The following is a 26,852-nucleotide window of genomic DNA, read 5'->3' on the forward strand; positions in this document are numbered from 1 at the left end:
GCTGCAGCTCTAGGTTCGTTCTGCTTGAGGAGCTGGGGTCTGTGGAGTCCCGAGTCGGAGACATCGCAAGAAACGTGCATCTATTGCGCGGTAGGCGACTTGGATGGCGTCTGCCTCCCACAGACCTGACCACCCGAGTCCGCGCCAAGCTCTCGTGCACGATCCAGTCACTCACGCGCTGTAGCCTCGGGCGACAGAAACCCAGACACAAGCTCGCCAAAGCCAGCAAGGCAAGTGGGGCGCTCAGGAAAGGCTTCAGGCACAGCTGGATCCAGGCGCCCAGAAGTGACTTAGGCGGTCAGCCAGGAGTCTCTTCGCGCAGGCGCCGCCCCAGGGGGAAAAGGGGGCATGAAAAGCCTTCAACTGTATGTTCTCAGCTTGGCAAACCCATTAGGTCTCTTTTCCTTTTCTGTCTCTTGGAACTCTCAAGTGTGGGAGCCACTGAAGGCCTTACTGGGTCAAATACCCATCTCTGAGTATTGCCGGTGACCAGGCAGCTGTGTTTATTGGCCCAGTGAAGGGCAGAGACAGTGTTTGCCCTGTTACAAGAGGTGTAAAGCTAAGATTGGGGCACAGTTCATTTGATGGAGTGCTGTGGTTCTGGGTGGAGTGCTTACCCAGCACGCATGAGGCCCTGGGCACCACATACACTGGGTGCTGCAACCTCAACATGCAGAAGGTGGATGCCGAGGGCCAGAGTTACCAGGTCACTCGAAGCCATGTATGTTATGTATGTGAGTTAGCGGCCAGCCTGGGCTACACGAAACTGTGTCACAAACAAAAAAGAAGGCAAATGAAAAAGCTGTTCTTTACTTCTCCTGTGGGTGGTTCCTGGCCTCACTCTTTTATTTATTGAGCTCTACATTTTTCTCTGCTTTCCTCCCTGTCTCTCCCCTCCCTCTTTCAACCCTCCCCCAAGGTCCCCATGCTCCCAATTTACTCAGGAGATCTTGTCTTTTTATACTTTCTACTTCCCATGTAGATTAGATCTATGTAAGTCTCTCTTAGCGTCCTCATTGTTGTCTAAGTTCTCTGGGATTGTGGTTTGTAGGCTGGCTTTCTTTGCTTTATATTTAAAAACCACCTATGAGTGAGTATATGTGATAGTTGTCTTTCTGTGTCTGGGTTACCTCACTCAAAATAATGTTTTCTAGCTCCATCCATTTTCCTGCAAAATTCAAGCTGTCGTTATTTTTTTTCTGCTGTGTAGTACTCCATTGTGTAAATGTACCACATTTTCCTTATCCATTCTTCGATCAAGGGACATTTAGGTTCTTTCCAGGTTCTGGGTGTGACAAACAAAGCTGCTATGGACATAGTTGAGCACATGTCCTTGTGGCATAATTGAGCATCCTTTGGATATATACCCAAAGTGGTATTACTGGGTCTTGGGGAAGGTTGTTTCCTAATTTTCCGAGAAATCACCATACTAGCCGGGCGATGGTGGCACACGCCTTTAATACCAGCACTCGGGAGGCAGAGGCAGGCGGATCTCTGTGAGTTCGAGACCAGCCTGGTCTACAGAGCTAGTTCCAGGACAGGCTCCAAAGCCACAGAGAAACCCTGTCTCAAAAAACCAAAAAAAAAGAAAAAAAAAAGAAATCACCACACTGACATCCAAAGAGCCTGTACCAGCTTGCATTCCCACCAGCAATGCAGAAGTGTTCCCTTTTCCCCACAACCTCTCCAGCATGAGCTGTCATCTGTGTTTTGGATCTTGACCATTCTTACAGGTGTGAGATGGAATCTCAGAGTTGTTTTGATTTGCATTTCTCTGATGACTAAGGATGTTGAACATTTCCTTAAGTGTCTTTCAGCCATTTTAGATTCCTCTGTTGAGAATTCTCTGTTTAGGTTTGTACTCCATTTTTTTTTAATGGATTATGTGTTCTTTTGGTGTTCAATTTCTTGAGTTTTGTATATTTTGGAGAACAGACCTCTGTCTGATGTGGGGTGGTGAAGATCTTTTCCCATTCTGTAGGCTGTCGTTTTGTCTTATTGGCCGTGTCCTTTGCTTTACAGAAGCTTTTCAGTTTCAGGAGGTCCCATTTATCATAGGCATACTGACAGGTGTAAGATGGTATCTCAAAGTTGTTTTAATTTGCATTTCCTTTATCCCTAAGGAGGTTGATCATGACCTTAAGTGTCTTTTGGCCATTTGAATTTCTTCTGTTGAGAATTCTCTGTTCAGTTCAGTGCCCCATTTTTAATTGGGTTAATTAGCATTTTAAAGTCTAGTTTCTTGAGTTCTTTATATATTTGGAAGATCAGAACTTTGTTTGTTGCAGAGTTGGTGAAGATCTTCTCCCAGTCAGTGGGTTGCCTTTTTATCTTAGTGACAGTGTCCTTTGCTTTACAGAAGCTACTCAGTGTCAGGAGGTCCCATTTATTCAATGTTGTCCTTAATGTCTGTGCTGCTGGGGATAAACGTAGGAAGTGATCTCCTGTACCCATATGTTGTAGAGTACTTCCCACTTTTTCTTCTATCAGGTTCAGTGTGTTCAGACTAATATTGAGGTCTTTAATCCATTTGGACTTGAGTTTTGTGCATGGTGATAAGATTTGGATCTATTTTCATTCTTCTACAGGTTGACAACCAGTTCTACCAGCACCATTTGTTGAAGATGCTCTCTTTTTTCCATTGAATACTTTTAGCTCCTTTATCAAAAATCAGTTGTTCATATGTTTGTGGCTTAAAATCAGGGTCTTATCCTCGGTTCCATTGATCGACTTTTCTGTTTTTATGCCAATACCAAGCTGTTTTCAATACTGAGGCTCTGTAATAGAGTTTGAGGTCAGGGATGGTAATGCCTCCAGACGATCCTTTATTATATAAGATTGTTTTGGCTATACTGGGTTTTTTGTTTCTCCATATAAAGTTGATTATTGTCCTCTCAAGATCTGTGAAGAATGTTGATGGGATTTTAATGGGGATTGCATTGAATCTATAAATTGCCCTTGGTAGAATTGCCATTTTTACTATGTTGATCCTCCCAATCCAAGAGCAAGGGATATCCTTCCATTTTCTGGTATCCTCCTCAATTTCTTTCGTCATAGACTTAAAGTTCTTGTCAAGTAGATCCTTCACTTCCTTGGTTAGAGTTACCCCAAGATATTTTATGCTATGTGTGGCTATCGTGAAGGGTGATGCTTCTCTGATTTCCATCTCTGCTTCCTTATCCTTTGTGTATAGGAGGGCAACTGATTTTTTGGAATTGATCTTGTATCCTGCAACGCTACTAAAGGTGTTTATCAGCTGAAGGAGTTCTTTGCTGGAGTTTTTGGGGTCGCTTATGTACTCTATCATATCATCTGCAAATAATGAAAGTTTAACTTCTTCCTTTCCAATTTGAATCCCTTTGATCCCTTTATGTTGTCTTATTGCTATTGCTAGAATTTCAAGCACTATATTAAAGAGGTATGGAGAGAGTGGACAACCTTGTCGTGTTCCTGATTTTAGTGGAATAGCTTTGAGTTTCTCTCCATTTAATATGATGTTAGCTGATGGCTTGCTATAAATAGCTTTTATTATACTTAGGTATGACCCTTGTATTCCTAATCTCTCTAAGACCTTCATCATAAAGGGATGTTGAATTTTGTCAAATGCTTTTTCAGCATCTAATGAAATGATCATATGTTTTTTTTTTCAGTTTATTTATGTGATGGATTACACTGATAGATTTTTGTATGTTGAACAAGCCCTGCATCTCTGGGATAAAGCCTACTTGATCATAATGGATAATTTTTCTAATGTGTTCTTAGATACGGTTTGCCAGTATTTTATTGAGTATTTTTGCATCGATGTTCATGAGTGAGATTGGCCTGTAGTTCTCTTTCTTGGTTGTGTCTTTGTGTGGTTTTGGTATCAGAGTAACTGCAGCTTCATAAAAGGAATTTGGCAATGACTTCTCTGTTTCTATATTGTGAAATACATTAAGGAGTATAGGTATTAGGTCTTCTTGAAGTTCTGGTAGAATTCTGCATTGAAGCCGTCTGGACCTGGGCTTTCTTTGGTGGGGAGGCTTTTTATAACAACTTCTAATTCTTTGCGACTAACAGGTCTATTTAGATTGTTCACCTGGTCCTGGTTTAACTTTGGTATATGGTACTTATCTAAAAAAGTGTCCATTTCTTTTACATTTTCCAATTTTGAGGCATTCAGGTTTTTGTAGTAAGATCTAATGATTCTCTGAATTTCCTCTGTGTCTGTGGTTATGTCTCCCTTTTCGTTTCTGATTTTGTTAATTTGCGTATTCTCTCTCCGCCCTTTGATTAGTTTGGATAGGGGTTTATCAATCTTATTGATTTTCTCCAAGAACCAGCTTTTTGTTTCATTGATTCTTTGGATTGTTTTCTGTGTTTCTATTTTGTTGATTTCAGCCCTCAATTTGATTATTTCCAGTTTTCTACTTCCCTAGGTGAGTCTGCTTCTTTTTTTTTTAAAGCTTTCAGGTGGGCTATTGAGTCTCCAATGTGTGCTTTCTCCGTTTTCTTTAAGTGGGCACTTAATGCTATGAACTTTCCTCTTAGCACTGCTTTCATAGTGTCCCATAGGTTTGAGTATGTTGAGTCTTCATTTTCATTGAATTTAAGAAAGATTTTAATTTCTTTATTTCTTCCTTGATCCAGGTGTGGTTCAGTAGTTGACTGTCCAGTTTCCATGAGTTCGTAGGCTTTCTGGGGATAGCATTGTTGTTGAATTCTAACTTTAATCCATGGTGATCTGATAAGACACAAGTGGTTACCGATATTTTTTTGTAACTGTGTAAGTTTGCTTTGTTACCGAGTATGTGGTCTATTTTCGAGAAGGTTCCATGCGCTGCAGAGAAGAAAGTATATTCTTTCTTATTTGAGTGGAATGTTCTATAGATGTCTGTTAAGTCCATTTGATTCACAACCTCCCTTAATCCTCTTATTTCTCTGTTAGGTTTCTGTTTGATTGACCTGTCCATTGGTGAGAGAGGAGTGTTGAAATCTCCTACTATTAGTGTGTGTGGTTTGATGACTGCCTTGAGTTTCAGTAACGTTTCTTTTACATAAGTGGGTGCTTTTATATTAGGGGCATATATATTCAGGATTGAGAATTCATCCTGGTGAATTGTTCCTGTTATGAGTAAAAAATGTCCCTCTCCATCTCTTTTGATTGATTTTAGTTTGAAGTCAACTTTCTTAGAAATTAGTATGGCCACACCTGCTTGTTTCTTAGGTCCGTTTGCTTGATAAACCTTTTCCCAGCCCTTTACTCTGAGTAGATGTCTGTCTTTGTGGTTGAGGTGTGTTTCTTGTAAGCAGCAGAATGTTGGATCCTGTTTTCGAATCCAATCTCTTAGCCTGTGCCTCTTTATAGGTGAGTTGAGTCCATTGATATTAAGTGATATTAATGACCAGTGGTTGTTAACTCCGGTCATTTTTCCTTTCTCTCTTTCTTTCTTTTGGTAGTAGAGTTTGTGTGTTTCCCTTCTTCAAGTTGTGCTGGTGAAGGGTCATTAGATGTCTGAGTTATTGTGGGCATTGTTGGACTCCTTGGGTTGTGATTTTCCTTCTATTACTTTCTGTAGGGCTGGATTTGTGGCTACGTATTGTTTAAATTTGTTTTTATCCTGGAAAATTTTGTTTTCTCCATTTATAGTGAACGAAAGCTTGGCTGGGTACAGTAGTCTGGGCTTGCATCCATGGTCTCTTAGTTTCTGCAGCACATCTATCCAGGACCTTCTGGCTTTCATGGTTTCCATAGAGAAATCAGGTGTAAGTCTGATAGGTTGACCTTTATAGGTAACTTGACCTTTTTCCTTTGCAGCTCTTAATATTCTTTCTTTATTCTGTATGTTTTGTGTTTTGATTATTATATGACGAGGAGATGTTTTTTTTGATCCAGTCGATTCGGTATTCTGTATGCTTCTTGGACCTTCAAAGGAATATCTTTCTTAAGGTTGGGAAAGTTTTCTTCTATAATTTTATTAAATATATTTTCTGGACCATTGAGCTGTACTTCTTCTCCTTCTTCTATCCCTATTATTCTTAGGTTTGGTCTTTTTATTGTGTCCCAGATTTCCTGAATGTTTTGTGATGAGAATTTGTTGGTTATGCTGTTTTCTTTAATCAGAGAGTTTATTTTCTCTATGGTATCTTCAGTGTCTGAGATTCTTTCTTCTATCTCTTGTAATCTGTTGGTGGTACTTGTCTCTGTAGTTCCTGTTCGTTTATCGAAATTTTCCATCTCCATCCTTCCCTCGGTTTGTGTTTTCTTTATTACTTCCACTTCATTCTTCAAGTCTTGAACCATTTCCCTTACCTGTTTGATTACTTTTTCTTGTTTCTCTTGGTTTTCTTGGGTATCTTTGAGAGATTTATTTATTTCCTCTACCTTTTTGTTTGTAATCTCTAATTGATTATGGCAGTTTTTCACCTCCTGTTTAAGGTCCTCTATTATTTTCATATAATTCACTTTTGAGTCGAATTCTTCTAATTCTTCTGGATTAGGGTGTACACTTCTCATTTCGGGATTCCTGGATTCTGGTGATGTCACGTTGCTTTTCAATTTGTTGGGGGAATTCTTGCATTGGCGCCTGCCCATCTTTTCCTTCAAATGGAGCCAGGAGAGGCCTGGTGTCTTGGACCAGTCTTTGCTGTGACTAACTCTCTGGGTGTATCTCCTCAGTGTAGGGGCAGGAACCGTTTCCTACCAGATGAACTCCTCAACACCAAAACAGGGATGCCTGGTATTCCAATGACCCGCGTAAAGAAGGCTGAATGCAAGGGGTCGGGCGGGGTCGAGTAGAACACAGGTGACACTGCAGTACAAGCTGGGGGTGCCTGTGCTCCCTTTCGGGGGTTGCTGAGGCCTGCCCGCTAGGCAGGCACTCACTGCTCTGGTTGGGTAGCCTTAGTGTAGGGGGGTTTGTGCTCTCTACCGGGACCGTCCGCCCCAGGATAGCACACACTCACCAGTCCAGATGGAACTTCTCAGCACCTGCACAGGGACTCCTGGTAGCTCCAATGAGCCAGGGACCAATGGAAGTAGGGGGCAGGCAGAGCAGGTCCAGGAGAGCACAGCAGACACTGCAGCCCCAGCAGCAGGGGCCCGCGTTCCCTGGCAGTCCCCTCCGCAGTCCTGTGCTGTGTCTAGCCCCTTGCCCTCTAAGCATCCAGGCAGCCTGAGGTTGTGGCCTGCCTCTCCGGTCCTCACCCTTCTCCATCACCAAGTGGCTGCCTTCCTCCAAGAGCTTCAGGAAAGCCCACAGCAGGATCTGCAGGCACATGGGGAAGTCCCTCCTGCTGTCTACCCTTCAGCCCCACCCAGATGGATCTCCCGGATGGCTCGCCACCCTGCTGGAACCTCACCAGGTATTCATTCACTCGGTTAACACCCATTAAGCGCCTACAGTATGCCTGAGGTAGGACTTCTCAACCTTGGCTCTGTGGACCGCTTGAGGTTGCATCTCTGCTGTGGGACATCGCGTGTGTGTTGTAGGGTGCTGGGCGTCCCCCCTTTCAGGATACAAGGGAAACTCTGCCCTCTTCCACCAGAAGGTTGCCCACCTGTCTTGGGTCACACCACCTGGAAGCGCCACTGAGGAAGATCAGTCCTCCAGATCGCCCAGCTGACAGCCCTGCCCAGGCAGAGACCACGCCCACCATAAGTCACACCCACTTAAAGCAAGCCACAGCAAGGCTTGTAGCCTAGGAACCATACTCACCTGGAAGCTGTGGAACTGCGGCCGCCCCCTTCACTTGGACATAGATTGAGGCATCTGAGGGCCATGCCTCCCGGTGCCACGCCCCCAGATTCTCCATGCAGCTGGCTGCTGCTTCGAAATGGTGGACTTCTATTTCACTCAGATGGTACCTGATGGCTGGTTGTGGCCAAGAAACCAGGTTCCTAGCTCAAATACTTTTTTTGTTTGTTTTTCTTTTGCTTTTTTTTGAGACAGGATTTCCCTGTGTTGTCCTGGCTGTTCTGGAACCCGCTCTGTAGACCAGACTGGCCTCAAACTCACAGAGATCTGCCTGCCTCTGCCTCTGGAGTGCTGTTATTAAAGGCGTGCGCCACTGCCTGGCTCCAGCACAAATTCTTTTCGATTATTTTTATTTCATGTGCACTGTGTTTTTATCTTCATGTATGTCATATGAGGGTGTTAGAGTCCCTGGAATTGGAGTTATTGTTATGAACTGCCATGTGGGTGCTGGGAATTGAACCCTGATCCTCTGGAAGAGCACCTCAATGCTCTTAACCGCTGAGTCATCTTTCCAGCCCCAGCACAAATTCTTGTTTTTTTTTTTTTTTTGATTTTCGAGACAGGGTTTCTCTGTAGCTTTCTGGTTCCTGTCCTGGAACTAGCTCTTCTAGATCCGCCTGCCTCTGTTCCTGAGTGCTGGGATTAAAGGCGTGCGCCACTACCGCCCAGCCCCAGCACAAATTCTTAATGTCACCGTGGAGCTGGCAAAAGGAGAATCAGTCGGTAGCAAGGGTTTAGAGCCACAAGGGCCTGAGATGTCTGGGTGCTGGCCTAGCCTGCAGGAGGCTTTGGAGGTGTAGGGGATGGGGCGGGGGAAGAGGGAAGGATAGAGGAATATTGTGATAGGTTTGTGCCTGGCCAGCCTGAGTTGCACGTGGAACTCGGTCTCAGTATAATATAACACTGACTTTGTGGTTTAGTGTCCTTAGACAAGGGTCTGGACATTTCTGCTCATTGCCTTCCTTAGAAAATGTTTTGGGGCCGGGCGGTGGTGGCGCACGCCTTTAATCCCAGCACTCGGGAGGCAGAGGCAGGCGGATCTCTGTGAGTTCGAGACCAGCCTGGTCTACAAGAGCTAGTTCCAGGACAGGCTCCAAAACCACAGAGAAACCCTGTCTCGAAAAACAAAAAACAAAAACAAAAAACGAAAATGTTTTGGATACCTTGAGCTAGCAGAGCAGGATTGTAGAATCCTGCCAGGATGTCAGGAGTTCAAAGCCAGTTCAATATGCAGTGTGTTTACAGTCACCTTCAGGTTGCTCACAGAGCACAGCCGCTGCATTGTCTCCATGCTGGGAGTGCGGGCCCAGCCTGTCATGTTGCTGTCTCATGCAGCCTGCGGTGCTGTCTCCCTCTCCTGCCTCATTGTTTCACCTGCATTTGGGGACAGTCCCCAGGGGACCTTGTCCTTTTGTGTCTGGAGCTTCCTGTGAGGTCAGAGCTACCCTGGCCAGGAGTTTAGATGCCCGGCAGAAGGAGCACACTTTGAGTGGTGGCTGATTGGCCTGGGGTGCCAGGATCTGGGGTGCAGCTGCTGCAGTGCCCTGTTTGTCTTCCTGGATGGGGGCAGTGGCAGCTGCAACCTCAGGACTGAGGATGTGCCCTGCAGCAGTGTCTGACAGCCCCAGCTCTCACTTTAGTGTGTGTGTGAGTGTGTGTGTGTGTTCTGACAGCCCCAGCTCTCACTTCAGTGTATGTGTGTGTGAGTGTGTGTATGTGTTCTATCTGACAGCCCCAGCTCTCAATTCAGTGTATGTGTGTGTGTGTATGTGTTCTATCTGACAGCCCCAGCTCTCACTTCAGCATGTGTGTGTGTGTGTGTGTGCTTGTGTGTGTGTATGTGTTCTATCTGACAACCAACTCTCATTTCAGAGAGTGTGTGTACATGTGTGTCTGTATGCTTGTGTGTGTGTGTTCTGACAGCTCCAGCTCTCACTTCAGTGTATGTGTGTGTGTATGCTTGTGTTCTATCTGACAGCCCCAGCTCTCACTTCAGAGTGTGTGTGTGTGCTTGTGTGTGTGTTGTCTGACAGCCCCAACTCTCATTTCAGAGTGTTTGTGTGTTTTTGTGTGTGTGTTGTCTGACAGCCCCAACTCTCATTTCAGAGTGTGTGTGTGTGCTTGTGTGTGTGTGTGTGTTGTCTGACAGCCTCAGCTCTCACCTTAGAGTGTGTGTATGCACACGCATGTGTTCGCATTCTACATCTCCCTCTCCAGGGGTGGGTAAACTTTGATCCTTTCTGCTGGACAGGTGGTGAGCACCCCAGGTGGGTGGAAATGAGCGTGTGTGGAACAGAAGTTACTCTAGAACGTTCCACTGCATCTCCAGGCCTGTCATCCTTGGGGACAAGCAGAGAGGAAGTATCTTGGCTTACCTGCTGCTGGGGAGAAGCACGCTGAGGGGAAGGCTGTGATGCTGCTGTTGGAGGTTCCAGCCTGGTTACACCTTGCTGCCACCGTGGACAGAGAAGATGCACGGTCCATGCTGCAGGCTAGCTGATCCTTGGCTAGTTCTCTTCACTTTTACACAGTTCAGGCCCCTGCCTATTGTGGAAGCTCTTATTTTTGGATTGTATTTTATTTTAAATATTTACTTATTTATTTATTATGTATACAATATTCTATCTGTGTGTATGCCTGCAGGCCAGAAGAGGGCACCAGACCCCATTACAGATGGTTGTGAGCCACCATGTGGTTGCTGGGAATTGAACTCAGGACCTTTGGAAGAGGAGGCAATGCTCTTAACCTCTGAGCCATCTCTCCAATCCCCTGGATTTTATTTTTTAGAAAAAAGAAATTGCTTGCTGCTAGTGCAACTCAGGTGATAGACAGCGAGTGCTGCGCCTTCTCCCAAGGACGGCGCAGGGAGGTGCTTAGCTTAAGTCTGCTCTGTTGAGCTAAGAGGTGGTAGTGCACACCTTCAGTCCCAGCCCTTGGGGATCAGAAGTAGAGAGATCTCTGAGTTTGAGGACCAACCAGGGCTACAGAGTGAAACCCTGTCTTGAAAAACCAAACAGGAAAGAATTCTGTTCTGAGGGCTTAGGGGTGGCTCTGAGGTTAAGACCACTGGCTGCTCTTGCAGAGGACCTGGCTTTGGTCCTCAGCACCCTCATGGTGGCTCACAGACATCTGTAACTCCAGCTCCAGGGGACCTGACACTCTCTTCTGACCTTCACAAGCAACTGCAATCATGTACACATAATACATTTAAAAATAAAAGTTGCTGAGCTCGATGGCTGTCTCAGGGGTTTATTGCTGTGAAGAGACACAATGACCACAGAGACTTTTTTCTTTAATTTTTTTTAAAAAAGTATGTTTTCTCATCTTACATACCAATTCCAGTTCCCACTCCCTCCCCTCCTCCTGCTCCCTCCACCTTCCCCTGTACCCCACCCCATCCACTCCTCAGAAAGTGTAAGGCTTCTCATAGGAAGTCACCAAAGTCTAGCACATTGCTTTGAGGCAGGACCAAGACCCTCCCCACTATATCTAGGTTGAGCAAGGTATCCATCAAAGAGAATGGGATCCCAAAAGACAGTTCAAGCACTAGGGATAAATCCTGGTCTCGCTGTTGGTGGCCCTGCAGTCTGCCCCAGCCGTACACCTCACCCACATGCAGAGGCCTAGTTTGGATCTATGCTGGTTACCCTGCTGTCAGACCAGAGGCAGTGAGCTCCCATTAGCTCAAGTAGCTGTTTAATTGGGCATCCCAATCATGGTCTTGACCCATTTGCTCCTATTATTTCTCCTTCCTTTCTTTGACTGGACTCTATGAGCTCAGCCCAGTGCTCCGCTGTAGATCTCTGAATCTGTGTCCATCAGTTGCTGGATGAAAGTCCATCTGACTATAGGGCAACGCAATTTCAGGTATCTCCACAGTTGCTTAGGGTCTTAACTGGGTTTATTCTCGTGGATTCCTGGGAATTTCTCTAGTGCCAGGTTTCTTGCTAGCCCCATAGTGGCTCCCTCAACCAAGATATCTCTTTCCTTGCTTTCCCTCTCTGTCCTTTTCTTCATGGTGGCCACTGGGAGGGTGAGGTACAAGGACCCGATTGGAGGACAACCTAGGCTACTTACTGAGTCCAGTTGGCACCTATATATGTTCCAAGATAGGGTTTCTGTGCTCTGGTTGTCCTGGAACTCATTCTGTAGAACAGGCTAGCCTTGTACTTGGAGATCTGCCTCCTAAGTGGTGGGATTAAAGGTGTGCACCACCTGGCATAACTGGATATCAACATGTAGAAGAATGAAAATAAACCCATATCTATCCCCGTGCACAAAATGCAAATTCAAATGGGTCAAAGATCACAACATAAGTTCAGTTACACTGAACCTGATAGATGAGAAAGTCGGAAGAGGCCTTGAACACACAGGAGACCACTTTCTAAATACAACACCAGTAGGACAGACACTGAGAGCAGCAATTGAATGGGACCTCCTGAAACTGAGAAACTTCTGTAAGGCAAAGGACATGGCCAATAAGACAAAGCAGCAGCCAACAGAACAAGAAGATCTTCACCAGCTACATCTGACAGTGTTGAGCTACAAAATATATAACGAACTCAAACCAGGGGAGGTGGTGCACGCCTATAATTCCAGCACTCGGGAGGCAGAGGCGGGTGGATGTCAGTGAGTCCAAGGCTAGCCTGGTCTACAGAGTGAGTTCCAGGACAGCCAGAACTGTTACACAAAGAAATCCTGTCTTCAAAACCAAAAAAAAAAAAAACAGAAAAAAACAACCCAAACAAACAAACAAACAAACAAAAAACCCAAATAGTCCAATTAAAAAATGGGACACAGATCTGAACAGAAAATTCTCAAAAGAAGAATCTCAAATGGCCAAAAGACATTTAAGACAATGCTCAACATCCTTAGTCATCCAGGAAATGCAAATCAAAATGACTCTCAGGTACACCTTACACTTTCAGAATGGCTAAGATAAAAAACGTGGATGACAGCTTATGCTGGAGAGGATGTGGAGCAAGGGGAACACTCATCCATTGCTGGTGGGAGTGCAAGCTTGTACAGCCACTTTGGAAATCAGTGTGGTGGTTTCAGATAATTGGGAATCAATCTACCTCAAGACACAAGTATCCCACTCTTGGGCACATATCCAAAGAATGCTCAATCATACCACAAAGACATTTTCTCAACTATGTTCATAGCAGTCTTATTTGTAATAGCCAGAACGTGGAAACAACCTAGATGCCCCTCAACTGAAGAATGGATAAAGAAAATGTGGTCCATTTACACAGTAGAGTACTACTTAGCTGTAAAAAACAATGACATCTTGAAATTTGCAGGCAAATGGATGGAACTAGAAAAAAAACTATCCTGAGTGAGGCAACCCAGACCCAGAAAAACAAGCGTGGCATGTACTCACTCAGAAATGGATGTTAGTCATACAGCAAAGGATAACCAGGTTACAATTCACAACCCCAGAGAAGCTAGGTAAAAAGGGGGACCCTTCTGGTTGATGGTGGCCATTCCTTTTAATCTGAGCACTCGGGAGGCAGAGACAGGCAAATCTCTGTGAGTTTGAGGCCAGCCTGGTCTATAGAGGGAGTTCCAGGACAGGCTCCAAAGCTACAGAGAAACCTTGTCTAAGGAAAAACAAAAGACCCTAAGAGAGACACACACGGAGGGCCCCAGGAAAGGAAAACAGTTAAGATCTCATGGGTCAACTGGGAAGGGGAATCAAAGGGAGGGGACGTGTGATGGAACATGAGGGCAAGTTCGGGAGTGATGGAATGGGAGAGCAATGAAAGAGATACCTTGATAGAGGGAGCCATTAAGGGTTAGGGAGAAAACAAGTGTAAATCCCGAACTCTGGCTCCATCTTTGGAGGCCCCGCCCCTGTGCCCCTTGCACCTTGACACCTCCCCGAGGAGGGTCAAGGTACCCGCCAAACCTTGACCCCTCATCTGAGGAGGTCAGGACCACTCCCCCAGTCTATTTAAACTGCTCCTCGCAAAGGCAACTTGTGGTCTTCCCTCTTTTCCTGCGGTGGTCTTCTCGGTTCCCCTTGGGGCCTCCCAAGAATGCAGGAGTTCTTTTTTTTATTTATTATTTTTTTTATTAATTTTTTTATTTTGTTTTTTATTCTTTTTAAATAATATTTCCACCTGCTCCCCATTTCCCATTTCCCTCCCCTCCTCCCAAATATTGCCCCCTCCCCCCACTCTCCTCCCCCTATCCCCACTCCTCTTCTCCACCCCCCACACCATTCCCCCTCCCTTTCGATACTGAAGAGCAGTCCAAATTCCCTGCATAGCGGGAAGACCAAGGTCTTGTATCTAAGTCCAGGAAGGTGAGCATCTAAACAGGCTAAGCTCCCACAAAGCCAGTTCATGTATTAGGATCAAAACCTAGTGCCATTGTCCTTGGCTTCTCATCAGCCTTCGTTGTCCGCCATGCTCAGAGAGTCCAGTTTCAACCCATGCTTATTCAGTCCCAGACCAGCTGGCCTTGGTGGGCTCCCAATAAATCAGTTGCCCAAGGTACCAGCTGGGGACATCTCCCTGGACACCTGCGAACCCCTGTAGAGACAAGTCTCTTGCCAACCCTAAGATGGCTCCCTTAGTTAGGATATATACTTCGCTGCTCCCGTATCCTCCCTTCCTATATCCCAACCATCCCAATCCCCCGAGCTCCTCCCATCCTCCCCTTCTCATGTTTCTCATCCCATTTCCCCTTTGCTCCTTGCCACCTCACCCGCAAGTTCCCAGTTTTTGCCCGGCAATCTTGTCTATTTCCCCTCTCCAGGCGGATGAGTATACGATTTTCTTTGGGTTCACTTTCTTATTTAGCTTCTCTAGGATCACAAATTATATGTTCACTGTCCTTTATTTATGGCTAGAAACCGATTATGAGTGAGTACATCCCATGTTCCTCTTTTTGGGTCTGGGATACCTCACTCAGGATAGTGTTTTCTATTTCCATCCATTTGCACGCAAAATTCGAGAAGTCATTGTTTTTTACCGCTGAGTAGTACTCTAATATGTATATATTCCACACTTTCTTCACCCATTCCTCCACTGAAGGGCATCTAGGTTGTTTCCAGGTTCTGGCTATTACAAACAATGCTGCTATGAACATAGTTGAACAGATACTTTTGTCATTTGATGGGGCATCTCTTGGGTATATTCCCAATAGTGGTATTACTGGATCTTGGGGTAGGTTGATCCCAAATTTCCTGAGAAATCGCCACACTGATTTCCAAAGTGGTTGCACAAGTTTGCATTCCCACCAGCAATGAATGAGTGTGCCCCTTTCTCCACAACCTCTCCAGCAAAGGCTATCATTGGTGTTTTTGATTTTAGCCATTCTGACAGGTGTAAGATGGTATCTCAAAGTTGTTTTTAAAAAAAGAAAAAGAAAAGAAAAATAACAGTAATTTACAGACACTCTTCATTAATATCTCTTAATATCAGTGGACTCAATTCACCCGTGCAAAGACCTAAGCTAAGAAAATGTATATGAAAGCAAGATTCATACATCTGTATACAAGAAACACACTTCAACGTCAAAGACAGACATTACCTCAGTGTAAAGGTTTGGGAAAAGATTTTCCAATCAAGTGCACCTAAGAAACAAGCTGGTATACCTCCACCAATATCTAACAAAATAGATTTCAAACTAATACCAATCAGAAGAGATGGAGGAGGACATTTTATTCTCATAACAGGACCAATTCATCAAGGTGAAATCTCAGTCCTGAATACCTATGCCCCAAATACAAGAGAACCCATATTTGTAAAAGAAACATGACTAAATCTTTTAGAATTTGACCCTGGGTTGTCTCAAGATTGTAGATACAGCGAGGACAACATTCAGCCCATCCTTTAACCAGATTGGGTTCTATAGCTATGTTCAAGACAATAATAATGTCTTACAAATTGAATACAAGCATTTATTGAAAGAAACACAAAAGTGACATACAAGAACATGCCACAAAACAAAAAAAAAAAGCAAAACTTGAGCTAAAATACCTCTTTTTTTTCTTCCTGAGACTCTCTCACAGTTTCCCAAGGCATGAATCAGTATGAACCATTTTGACTGTATTTTGACACTTTGAATATTAAGTATGTCCACTGTTGCTTCTGGGAGTTTAGTATGGCCTGGCCACAGATAACACAAGGAAAATATGTGTTGGCTATTATCCACTACCAGCCCAGCTGTCAGAATAGAAAACAGAGTATACAAATATTCATTGGATTGACAATTTTGTGTGATTAACATTCCTAGTTTCCCCAGTTCTATCTGTGAACATGTGAACCTTTTGACTCCCTACAAATTATAATATTTGTACCTTTACTTTCATACCTCCAACTCTCCTATATACCACACATCCCAGTTCTCCTTCAACTGTGTCCTTTTTTCATGCATTGTTATTTTTTTAATATTTTAAATATTTATATGATTTATTATAATTTTTTAATTATTTATTTTTATTCTTTTATAATTAAAATTTCTACCTGCTCCCCATTTCCCATTTCCCTCCCCCTTCTCCCAAATATTGCCCCCTTCCCCCACTCCCCTCCCCCTATCCCCACTCCTCTTCTCCTCCTCCCACTCCATTCCCCCTCCCTCTCGATACTGAAGAGCAGTCCAAATTCCCTGCCCTGTAGGAAGACCAAGGTCCTCCCACTTCTATCTAGGTCCAGGAAGGTGAGCTTCCAAACAGGCTAAGCTCCCACAAAGCCAGTTCATGTATTCGGATCAAAACCTAGTGCCATTGTCCTTGGCTTCTCATCAGCCTTCATTGTCTGCCATGTTCACAGAGTCCAGTTTCAACCCATGCTTATTCAGTCCCAGTCTAGCTGGCCTTGGTGGGCTCCCAATAGAGCAGTTCCACTGTCACAGTGGGTGGGTGACCCCTCGTGGTCCCGACTTCCTTGCTCATGTTCTCCCTCCTTCTGCTCCTCATTTGGACCTTAAGAGCTCAGACCATTGCTCCAAATTGAGTCTCTGTCTCTATCTCGATCTATCGCCAGATGAAGGTTCTAAGGTGATATGCAAGATATTCATCAGTATAGGATAAGGTCATTTCACGTTCCCTCTCCTCAGTTACCCAAGGTACCAGCTGGGGACATCTCCCTGGACACCTGCGAGCCCCTCTAGAGTCAAGTCTCTTGCCAATCCTAAGATGGCTCCCTTAGTTAGGATATATATTTCGCTGCTCCTGTATCCACCCTTCCTATATTCCAACCATCCCAATCCCCCAAGCTACTCCCATCCTCCCCTTCTCACGTTTCTACCCCATTTCCCCTTAGCCCCATGCCACCTCACCCTCAAGTTCCCAGTTTTTGCCCGGCAATCTTGTTTACACCCCTATCCAGGCAGATGACTATACGATTTTCTTTGGGTTCACTTTCTTATTTAGCTTCTCTAGGATAACAAATTATATGTTCACTGTCCTTTATTTATGGCTAGAAAACAATTATGAGTGAGTACATCCCATGTTCTTCTTTTTGGGTCTGGATTACCTCACTCAGGATAGTGTTTTCTATTTCCATCTTTTTGCATGCAAAATTCGAGAAGTCATTGTTTTTTACCACTGAGTAGTACTCTAATATGTATATATTCCACACTTTCTTCATCCATTCCTCCACTGAAGGGCATCTAGGTTGTTTCCAGGTTCTGGCTATTACAAACAATGCTGCTATGAACATTGTTGAAAAAATACTTTTGTCATATAATAGGGTATCTCTTGGGTATATTCCCAAGAGTGGTATTACTGGATCTTTGGGTAGGTTGATCCCAAATTTCCTGAGAAATCGCCACACTGAATTCCAAAGTGGTTGCACAAGTTTGCAGTCCCACCAGCAATGGATGAGTGTGCTCCTTACTCCACAACCTCTCCAGCAGAGGCTATCCTTGGTGTTTTTGATTTTAGCCATTCTGACAGGTGTAAGATGGTATCTCAAAGTTGTTTTAATTTGAAATTCCCTTATCACTAAGGAGGTTGAGCATGACCTTAAGTGTCTTTTGGCCATTTGAATTTCTTCTGTTGAGAATTCTCTGTTCAGTTCAGTGTCCCATTTTTAATTGGGTTAATTAGCATTTAAAGTCTAGTTTCTTGAGTTCTTTATATATTTGGAAGATCAGAACTTTGTTTGTTGCAGAGTTGGTAAAGATCTTCTCCCAGTCGGTGGGTTGCCTTTTTGTCTTAGTGACAGTGTCCTTTGCTTTTAGAAGCTTCTCAGTTTCAGGAGGTCCCACTTATTCAATGTTGTTCTTAATGTCTGTGCTGATGGGGATGTACGTAGGAAGTGATCTCCTGTACCCATATGTTGTAGAGTACTTCCCACTTTTTCTTCTATCAGGTTCAGTGTGTTCAGACTGATATTGAGGTCTTTAATCCATTTGGACTTGTGTTTTGTGCATGGCGATAGATATGGATCTATTTTCATTCTTCTACAGGTTGACAATCAGTTCTGCCAGCACCATTTGTTGGAGATGCCTTCTTTCTTCCATTGAATACTTTTAGCACCTTTATCAAAAATCAGGTGTTCATAGGTTTGTGGGTTAAAATCGGGTCTTCTACTCGATTCCATTGATCGACTTCTCTGTTTTTATGCCAATACCAAGCTGTTATCAATACTGAATCTCTGTAATAGAGTTTGAAGTCAGGGATGGTAATGCCTCCCGAAGTTCCTTTATTGTATAAGATTGTTTTGGATATCCTGAGTTTTTTGTTTTTCCATATAAAGTTGATTAATGTCCTCTCAAGATCTGTGAAGAATTTTGATGGGATTTCAATGGGGATTGCATTGAATCTATAAATTGCCCTTGGGAGAATTGCCATTTTTACTATGTTGATCATTCCAATCCAAGAGCAAGGGAGATCCTTTCATTTTCTGGTATCCTCTTCAGTTTCTTTCTTCAATGTCTTAAGGTTCTTGTCAAATAGATCTTTCACATCCTTGGTCTGAGTAACCCCAAGATATTTTATGCTATTTGTGGCTATTGTGAAAGGTAATGATTCTCTGATTTCTCTCTCTGCTTCCTTATCCTTTGTGTATAGGAGGGCAACTGATTTTTTGGAATTGATCTTGTATTCTGCCATGCTACTAAAGGTGTTTATCAGCTGTAGGAGTTCTTTGCTGGAGTTTTTGGGGTCGCTTATGTACACTATCATCATATGCAAATAATGAAAGTTTAGCTTCTTCCTTTCCAATTTGAATTCCTTTGATCCCCTTATATTGTCTCATTACTATCGCTAGAACTTCAAGCACTATATTGAAGAGGTATGGAGAGAGTGGACAGCCGTGTCCTGTTCCTGATTTTAGTGGGATGGCTTTGAGTTTCACTCCATTTAATTTGATGTTTGCTGTCGGTTTGCTATAAATAGCTTTTTTTATGATTAGATATGACCCTTGTATCCCTAATCTCTCTAAGACCTTTATCATAAAGGGATGTTGAATTTTGTCAAATGCTTTTTCAGCATCTAATGAAATGATCATATGTTTTTTTCTTTCAGTTTATTTATATGATGGATTATATTGATAGATTTACGTATGTTGAACCAGCTCTGCATTCCTGGGATGAAGCCTACTTGATCATAAAGGATAATTTTTCTATTGTGTTCTTGGATTTGGTTTGCCAGTATTTTATTGAGGATTTTCACATCGATGTTCATAAGTGAGATTGGCCTGTAGTTCTCTTTCTTGGTTGGGTCTTTGTGTGGTTTTGGTATCAGAGTAACTGCAGCTTCATAAAAAGAATTTGGCAATGATTTCTCTGTTTCAACATTGTGAAATACATTAAGGAGTATAGGTATTAGGTCTTCTTGGAAGTTGTGATAGAATTCTGCATTGAAGCCGTCTGGACCTGGGCTTTTTTTGGTAGGGAGGTTTTTTATAACAACTTCTAATTCTTCGCAACTAACAGGTCTATTTAAATTGTTCACCTCGTCCTGGTTTAACTTTGGTATGTGGTACTTATCTAAAAAAGTGTCCATTTCTTTTACATTTTCCAATTTTGTGGCATACAGGCTTTTGTAGTAAGATCTAATGATTTTCTTAATTTCCTCTCTGTCTGTAGTTATGTCTCCCTTTTCGTTTCTGATCTTGTTAATTTGCGTATTCTCTCTCCACCCTTTGATTAGTTTAGATAGAGGTTTATCAATCTTGTTGATTTTCTCCAAGAACCAGCTTCTTGTTTCATTGATTCTTTGGATTGTTTTCTGTGTTTCTATTTTGTTGATTTCAGCCCTCAGTTTAATTATTTCCAGTCTTCTATTCCTCCTAGATGAGTCTGCTTCTTTTTTTCTAGAGTTTTCAGGTGGGCTATTAAGTCTCCAATGTGTGCTTTTTCCGTTTTCTTTAAGTGGGCACTTAGGGCTATGAACTTTCCTCTTAGGATTGCTTTCATAGTGTCCCATAGGTTTGAGTATGTTGAGTCTTCGTTTTCATTGAATTCAACAAAGACTGAGTGGGTAGCCTTAGTGTAGGAGCAGGAAGCTGTTCCTCAGCAAAGGACCTTGCAGACAAGGCAGGCTTGGGGGGGTGGTCATGTGTAGGAAAGAAAGCCCTGCAGCAGGAGCTGGGGGATTGGGGTTTGTGCTCTCTTCTGGAACAGTCCGCCCCTGGATAGCACACACTCACCCGTCCAGATGGAACTGCTCAGCACCTAAACAGGGACACCTGGTAGCCCAATGAGCCAGGGACAAAAGGAAGAATGTGGCAGGCAGGGCGGGGTCCAGAAGGGCACAGAAGACCCTGCAGCCCGAGTTGAAGGTGCCCTTGCTCCCTTGCGAGGGAACTTGAGGCCTGCCTGGTAGGCAGGCACTCACCGCTCTGCGTGGGTAGCCTTAGTATAGGAGCTGGAAAATTGTTCTTGAGCAGAGGACTTAGCAGTCAGCAGGGCAAGCTTGGGCGGGGGAGCTGGTGGGCTGGATCATGTGTAAGAAAAGGGGCCCTGCAGCACGAGCTGGGGGAGGGGGTTTGTGCTCTCTTCCAGGACAGTCTGCCCCTGGATAGCACACACTCACCCATCCAGATGGAACTCCTCAGCCAAGGGGGAAGTATTTAAACTTAAAATTTTTAGTCAACTCATCATCCAGGGAAGTCCGGGAAGGAATTCTGAGCAGAAACCTGGAAGCCAAAATTGATACAGGGGTCATAGAGGAGTGTTTCTTACTAGCTTGTTTGATTATTATTTGCTCAGCCTGTTTCCTTAGATAGAGCACCACCAATCAAGGGGTGACACCACCCACAATGCCCTAGATCCTCCTACCTTAATTACTAAACAAGAAAATGAGCAACAGGGTTTTTTGTTTTGTTTTGTTTTGTGTTTTGCTTTTTGCAGGCTAACATGGTGGGTATATTTTTCTCAGTTGAGGTTCCTTCTTCATAACTGTAGCTTGTATCAAGTTGACATAAAACTAGCCACCATAGTTTTTCACTCAAGAAACCCAGGGCACCAGGAGCTTATCTAGTATCAATTAATTAATGAGTCAAAATTTCCCAATGCTTAATAGCTTATTTAAAAGAAAGTTTGCATTAAAATATTACTGCCAACTTAGACTCTATCAAAGAGTGATCTGATGATGTCTTATTTCTGCTCTAGAGGCATAGAGAGAGGTATATTCCTTAAATCTATCTCAACATGACAGATACTTTTGTGTATGGAATGGTCATAACCTATATATCTCTTCCCCAATGTATATGCCTGTTTTCAGGTATGACATCAAATGAATTAAGTATTATTTTTAGGATCTTCTAAAAGTTATCACAAAGAAGGATTATATGTGTTGGTGTCTATGTTCTTCATGAGACCTTTGCTTATTAGCATTGATTTATGACTGATGTCAATAAGACGGTGCCCTCTCCATTTTTAAATGCAGGTTTCTGTGATGACGTCTCTCTACACTTGTCTTACTATCTGTTTTATATAAGTTCTTAAGATGTATTACTCAAGATCACTCAATGAAATGGTTGCAGGCAAATGATTTGGAACAAAGTAGGCTCAAGCAACTATAGTGCATGTGCTTTGCTTTATGTTTTTGAATGAAGTTCCAATGAACTTTGTGAATTTTTAAGAAGTTTATATGTGAGACCACAGAACCTTTTTATAAAATTAAAGAATATGGATAAAACTGTCAAAATAACTACTCTTGTTTCTCCTCAACAGAATCCACATATTAAAATTCATTCCTAGGACAATGGTTGCCATGTCATATATTCACCTTTATTCGAAGCTTTATGTTCTGATTATACAGAGACTACTAATCATGTCAATAAGGGATGATTCCATGAGAATTAGTTATCTAATCTTGAGACTTGCTCAGAGTAAGAAATCTATTCTCACTTTCTTCACAATCTAAGTCCAGCATGTGACCTGACAGCCTGGAAACATCTCATATTAAAGACTTACCTGTGAAGAAGCAGTGACTACAATACAGTATCCCAGAAGATTTTGTTCTTGGTCACTCTTGTGTCAGATGATAATTGCCCTTTTAGGAATATAGGGATCCCCAGATCCCAGTTTGGGCTGGCATCATTTCCTGCTGCGTGATACACTTCAACATCCCCTAGCTCTGGCCAAAGCACTCACATCTGATATTTGGGCTTGGATTCAAAGATTCATTTTCAGAGTCTTGTGTTTATGAAAAGCAACATCTTTTCAGCCTATGAATGTAATTGGAAGGATGAGGGGACAAAACTTTCAGAGGTGAGGAAATAATAACCACCTGTTCTTCATCTCCTCATCTCACCATTATACAAACTGTAGCTAAGAAAGTAATGTTTTCATCAACTGCCAAGTCAGTCTTCTTTAAGTGGCTCGGCTAATTATTTATATGTATTTTGGAATTCTGAGCAGTTTAAAAATTTTTTAATAACATAGTAAATTAAATTTCACTATAAACTTAGACTTAAATAATTTATATTTTACAGTTACCTTAAGTTTGTAGAATATATGTTCAGAAATAGAAAAAGCAAAGATAGCATAACAAAGAAAGATAATTTCTCCATTTGACAGAATTTCCTTATGACTTAGATTCTTTAAAATATGAACTCCTTCATAACATGGCAATAGTGTTGGACATACATGTGCTGCTGAGGAGACAGTTTATGCCTCTCTGTTTTTTGTGTATACATGGCAACTATTCGTGTTTCCTTGATTATGAATCACTGTATTTTCTGAAAAATTATAGAGAACTAAAAGCATTGCTTTTATATTAAATACTTACATTTAAAACAGAAGTAAATTAAGATGTTCATGTCTTTTATTTCCTCAACAAGACTGAGTTACATCAATCCATTAAGAAATCATGGCTATATCAGTAAAGAAGCTTGAAAATACAATATATAGCAGCTACCTTTACAAAAACACTAACATTTCTGGGAAAACTTATTTTATAGCATTATAATGTTAAAATATGGTTTCAAAATTATTGTTTCACACAATTCCTAAGGACAGTCAAGTACCTTGAATGATCAATGTGAAGTGCATACAGTTAGGGAAAAATACTTAGCTTTTTCATTAAATATGAATAATAACAGATAAATGAATATAAACATCGATGTTAAATTTGAATTAGATAATTTAAGAAACATACTATTTTATCACACCCTTTATCTGATTAATTGTTAAACAACATTTCTTAGTTAAGAGAGGAAAAATGGGAGAGTAGCAATTTTATAAGATGGTTAAGACAGCAACTTACTAAAAGTGTGTTAACATCTATTCTATTGTTTAAATATATTTGTTTGTTTTAGATATTTAAAAGAAGCATTTCTGCACATTTAGCATTTCCTTCCCCCTGCTCTTTGAAATAGACACATGTGTAAATTTGCATGGTTATAAACAAAGCCCCTCAGGATTTCAAAAAGGATGCCCAGGAAATTGACCCTTACAGGTAGGTAGAAGTTGATAAGCATGACCAAAGTAATCTTAGGAGACACTGAATGAATAAAGGAATTAAAACTTGATTAAGTGAGAAGTAACATTGTTATATTAGGTATCATTCTGAAAAGAGAAAGGAGGGTGAAATTGTGCAGAACTTGATTAAATGATAGTATGGGAAACTGGCATTTTTATAAATACTAATTTTACTTTAAGTAATATCCTATTTTACATTATTTTTATGAAATATGATAATGAAGCATTACAGTCAAAAGATAAGTGCTCCCCTATAAGGCTTCCTATCTAATATATTCATATAAAGTCTTTGATAAAACTAAATGAAATGGGAAAATAAGGGGTTTCTCTTAATATACAATATACACGTGTATGAAAATGACATTATGTAGCACAGTACTGTGTACAATGTATGTACACAAAGAAATGTTTTGGAAATCTAAATAAAGCAATAAATCAATTGAGCTTATATTCTCTATTGTTTTATACTATGAAGTTACAATAACAAGGAAAATAGGTTATAAAACACAAGTTCAAAGGTGGCTAATTAAGTCTTACTTACCGTAACATAAAAATAAAACTCACAAGTGTAAAATTATTTTTCAAGGCTCTAAAAGTATTCAAAACTAACAAGAGCGTTCTATATTGACTGCTAAACTACTCAAGACTGCCTGCTTTCATATTATAAGAAAAATACTGGCAGACAACTAACCCATGCATTATGTCTAACAAACCATTAAATCACTATGGTTGTATAATTTTTTTCTCAGCATTTTACAAATACCCATTTCAGGAAGAGATGTGCAGTATCATTTCCTTTTACTTTTTCTTTCCAAATGCTTCTTTGTTACTTTTCCTACTGTCACAGTGGGATACCTACCAAAAACCTGTTTATATATTTGACAGCTCTCTTTCTACCTTTCATGGGTAATTTTATAAGTGCTTTTGAAGAAAAGAGGGTAAATTTCTTAAAAGAATAAATGAGACAATTTGGAAAAACTGAGCAATCGATTGTTGAGTAATTTTCACAAGGTCTGTTTTTTTAGCTCTGAACTTTTTAAAGCATTTTCCTTTTATTTTTGAGATTGATAATTATGTCATTTCTCCCTTCGTTTTTCTTCCTCCAAACCCTCTCCTTGCTCTCTTTCAAACTTATGGCCTTTTCCAATAATTTTTACATGCACACATGCATTTAGGAATATCTATATATGCATATGTCCCGCTCAAACTGTAAGATGTTACTTGTATGTGTTTTCAGGACTGACCACTTGGGATTGGTTAATGAATTGGTGCACTTTTCCCTGGGTAAGACTCTTTCTCCTACTCTTATCCCTTACTTGTTTGTAGTTCTTTGTGTAGCTCTGTGCCTTTAACAGTTCTCATTCTCAGTAAACTCTTTATTCTTTGACTTTCCATTGAAACATGAATCTCAATCTCTCTCTCTCTCTCTCTCTTTCTCTCCCTCATTTTCCTACCTGTCTCCTATATAGAACATATCCTATCTTCCGTCTTTAGGATCCATGTTCTTCTAGCGGATTTCTGATCCCTTTCCATTTTCGTTTTATCGAACCTGCGCTTCTGTGTTTGCCGCCCTCCTTTGTATAGGTAGAGTGATGACAGTTAACGAGAGCTCAGGTGGCAATTTCATCCTGGTGGGCTTCTCTGATCAGCCACAACTTGAAAAGTTCCTCTTTGTGGTGGTGCTAATCTCTTACCTCCTGACACTGGTAGGCAACACAGCCATCATCCTTGTCTCCTGTTTGGATTCCGTGCTCCAAACACCCATGTACTACTTTCTTACCAACCTCTCTTTTGTTGATATCTGCTTTTCCACCAGCATTGTTCCTCAGCTGCTGTGGAACCTCCATGGTCCAGCCAAGACAATTACTCCCACAGGTTGTGCTATTCAACTCTATGTGTCTCTGGCTCCGGGGTCCACTGAGTGTGTCCTCCTCGCAGTTATGGCATTTGATCGCTATGCTGCTGTTTGCCGGCCACTCCATTATGCCACAGTTATGCACCCACGGCTCTGCCAGGCTCTTGCAGGAATAGCATGGCTGAGTGGAGTGGGCAACACGCTGATTCAGGGCACCATCACCCTCCACCTGCCTCGCTGTGGGAACCACAGGATTTATCACTTCATCTGTGAAGTTCCTGCCATGATCAAGCTGGCCTGTGTAGCAACGAAGTGCAGCTATTCATGGCTTCCTTGGTGCTACTCCTCCTTCCCCTGGCACTCATCTTGGTATCATATGGGTACATTGCCCAAGTACTGATGAGGTTAAAGTCAGCTCTAACCTGGGGTAAAGCTCTTGGAACCTGTGGATCGCACCTGCTGGTAGTAGTGCTATTTTATGGCACAATCACTGCTGTCTATATCCAGCCTAACAGTTCGTATGCACATAGTCAGGGGAAATTCATCACCCTTTTGTACACTGTGGTTATTCCTACTCTAAACCCCCTCATTTACACTTTAAGAAACAAAGATGTGAAGGGAGCTTTGAAAAGGCTAGTGAGAAAAGATAACAGCCCCAGAGAGAAAATTCTTGCGAAGTAGAGATATGGATCTGTTTTCAGTGATATGGAGGTGCTTATCCAGAGGCAATACCCAGGATCACCCTGACACAGATTATCCATAACCAAACTCACAGGCCTCTCTGGAGAGCTACCAGCAATAAAACCGCTCCCCTAATTATTGTACCCAGAGATGTCCTATGCTGATAATCACATTATCTAATAAACTGAAAACAGTTGCTGTTGTCAAGACTCCTGCAATCAATTTTCTCTTTTTATAGTCACTTTTTAAATTAAGAATTCTGGCTCTATATTATTAAAGATTTCTATTGATTGATCTCTTTTGTCTAAAGTGTGTTTAATGCTAGCTAAAAGTCTTTGAGGCATTCTTTAGTAGTGTGTTCATGCAAACCCTGTGAGACATAGTTTCTATATCCTTGGACCAAGGTCTCCTGGTAATGCCCTAGTCTAAGCCATACACCCGTGTTTTTGTTTTCCCTCAATGGTCTGCTCCAGTGGGTCTCCTAGTGGAGGTTTTTTCATCCTGTGTTTTTGCTAAATGAGATTTTCACAAAAAAATTAATTTTACATATCAAGTTATGTACATTAGATGATAATTTCTGAACTGTGATTACTGTATTCAGAATATTAGGTGATTTTATTAAATAACATGATCTTAGAAATCCAGTCCCTTCCAGGCAAAACAAGACAAGAAATTTGTAGAACTAAAAA

General features: G+C 42.0%; 2 pseudogenes; one reads left to right on the forward strand and one right to left on the reverse strand.

Moving 5' to 3' along the window:
- Nucleotides 1-26,852, reverse strand: part of LOC130862662 (non-receptor tyrosine-protein kinase TNK1-like) — a 618,047-nt pseudogene that overhangs the window by 332,634 nt on the left and 258,561 nt on the right.
- Nucleotides 25,220-26,163, forward strand: LOC130862670 (olfactory receptor 2G3-like; annotated as a pseudogene).

Source organism: Chionomys nivalis, chromosome 20, assembly GCF_950005125.1.
Source record: "Chionomys nivalis chromosome 20, mChiNiv1.1, whole genome shotgun sequence".
Classification (NCBI taxonomy): Eukaryota; Metazoa; Chordata; class Mammalia; order Rodentia; family Cricetidae; genus Chionomys; species Chionomys nivalis.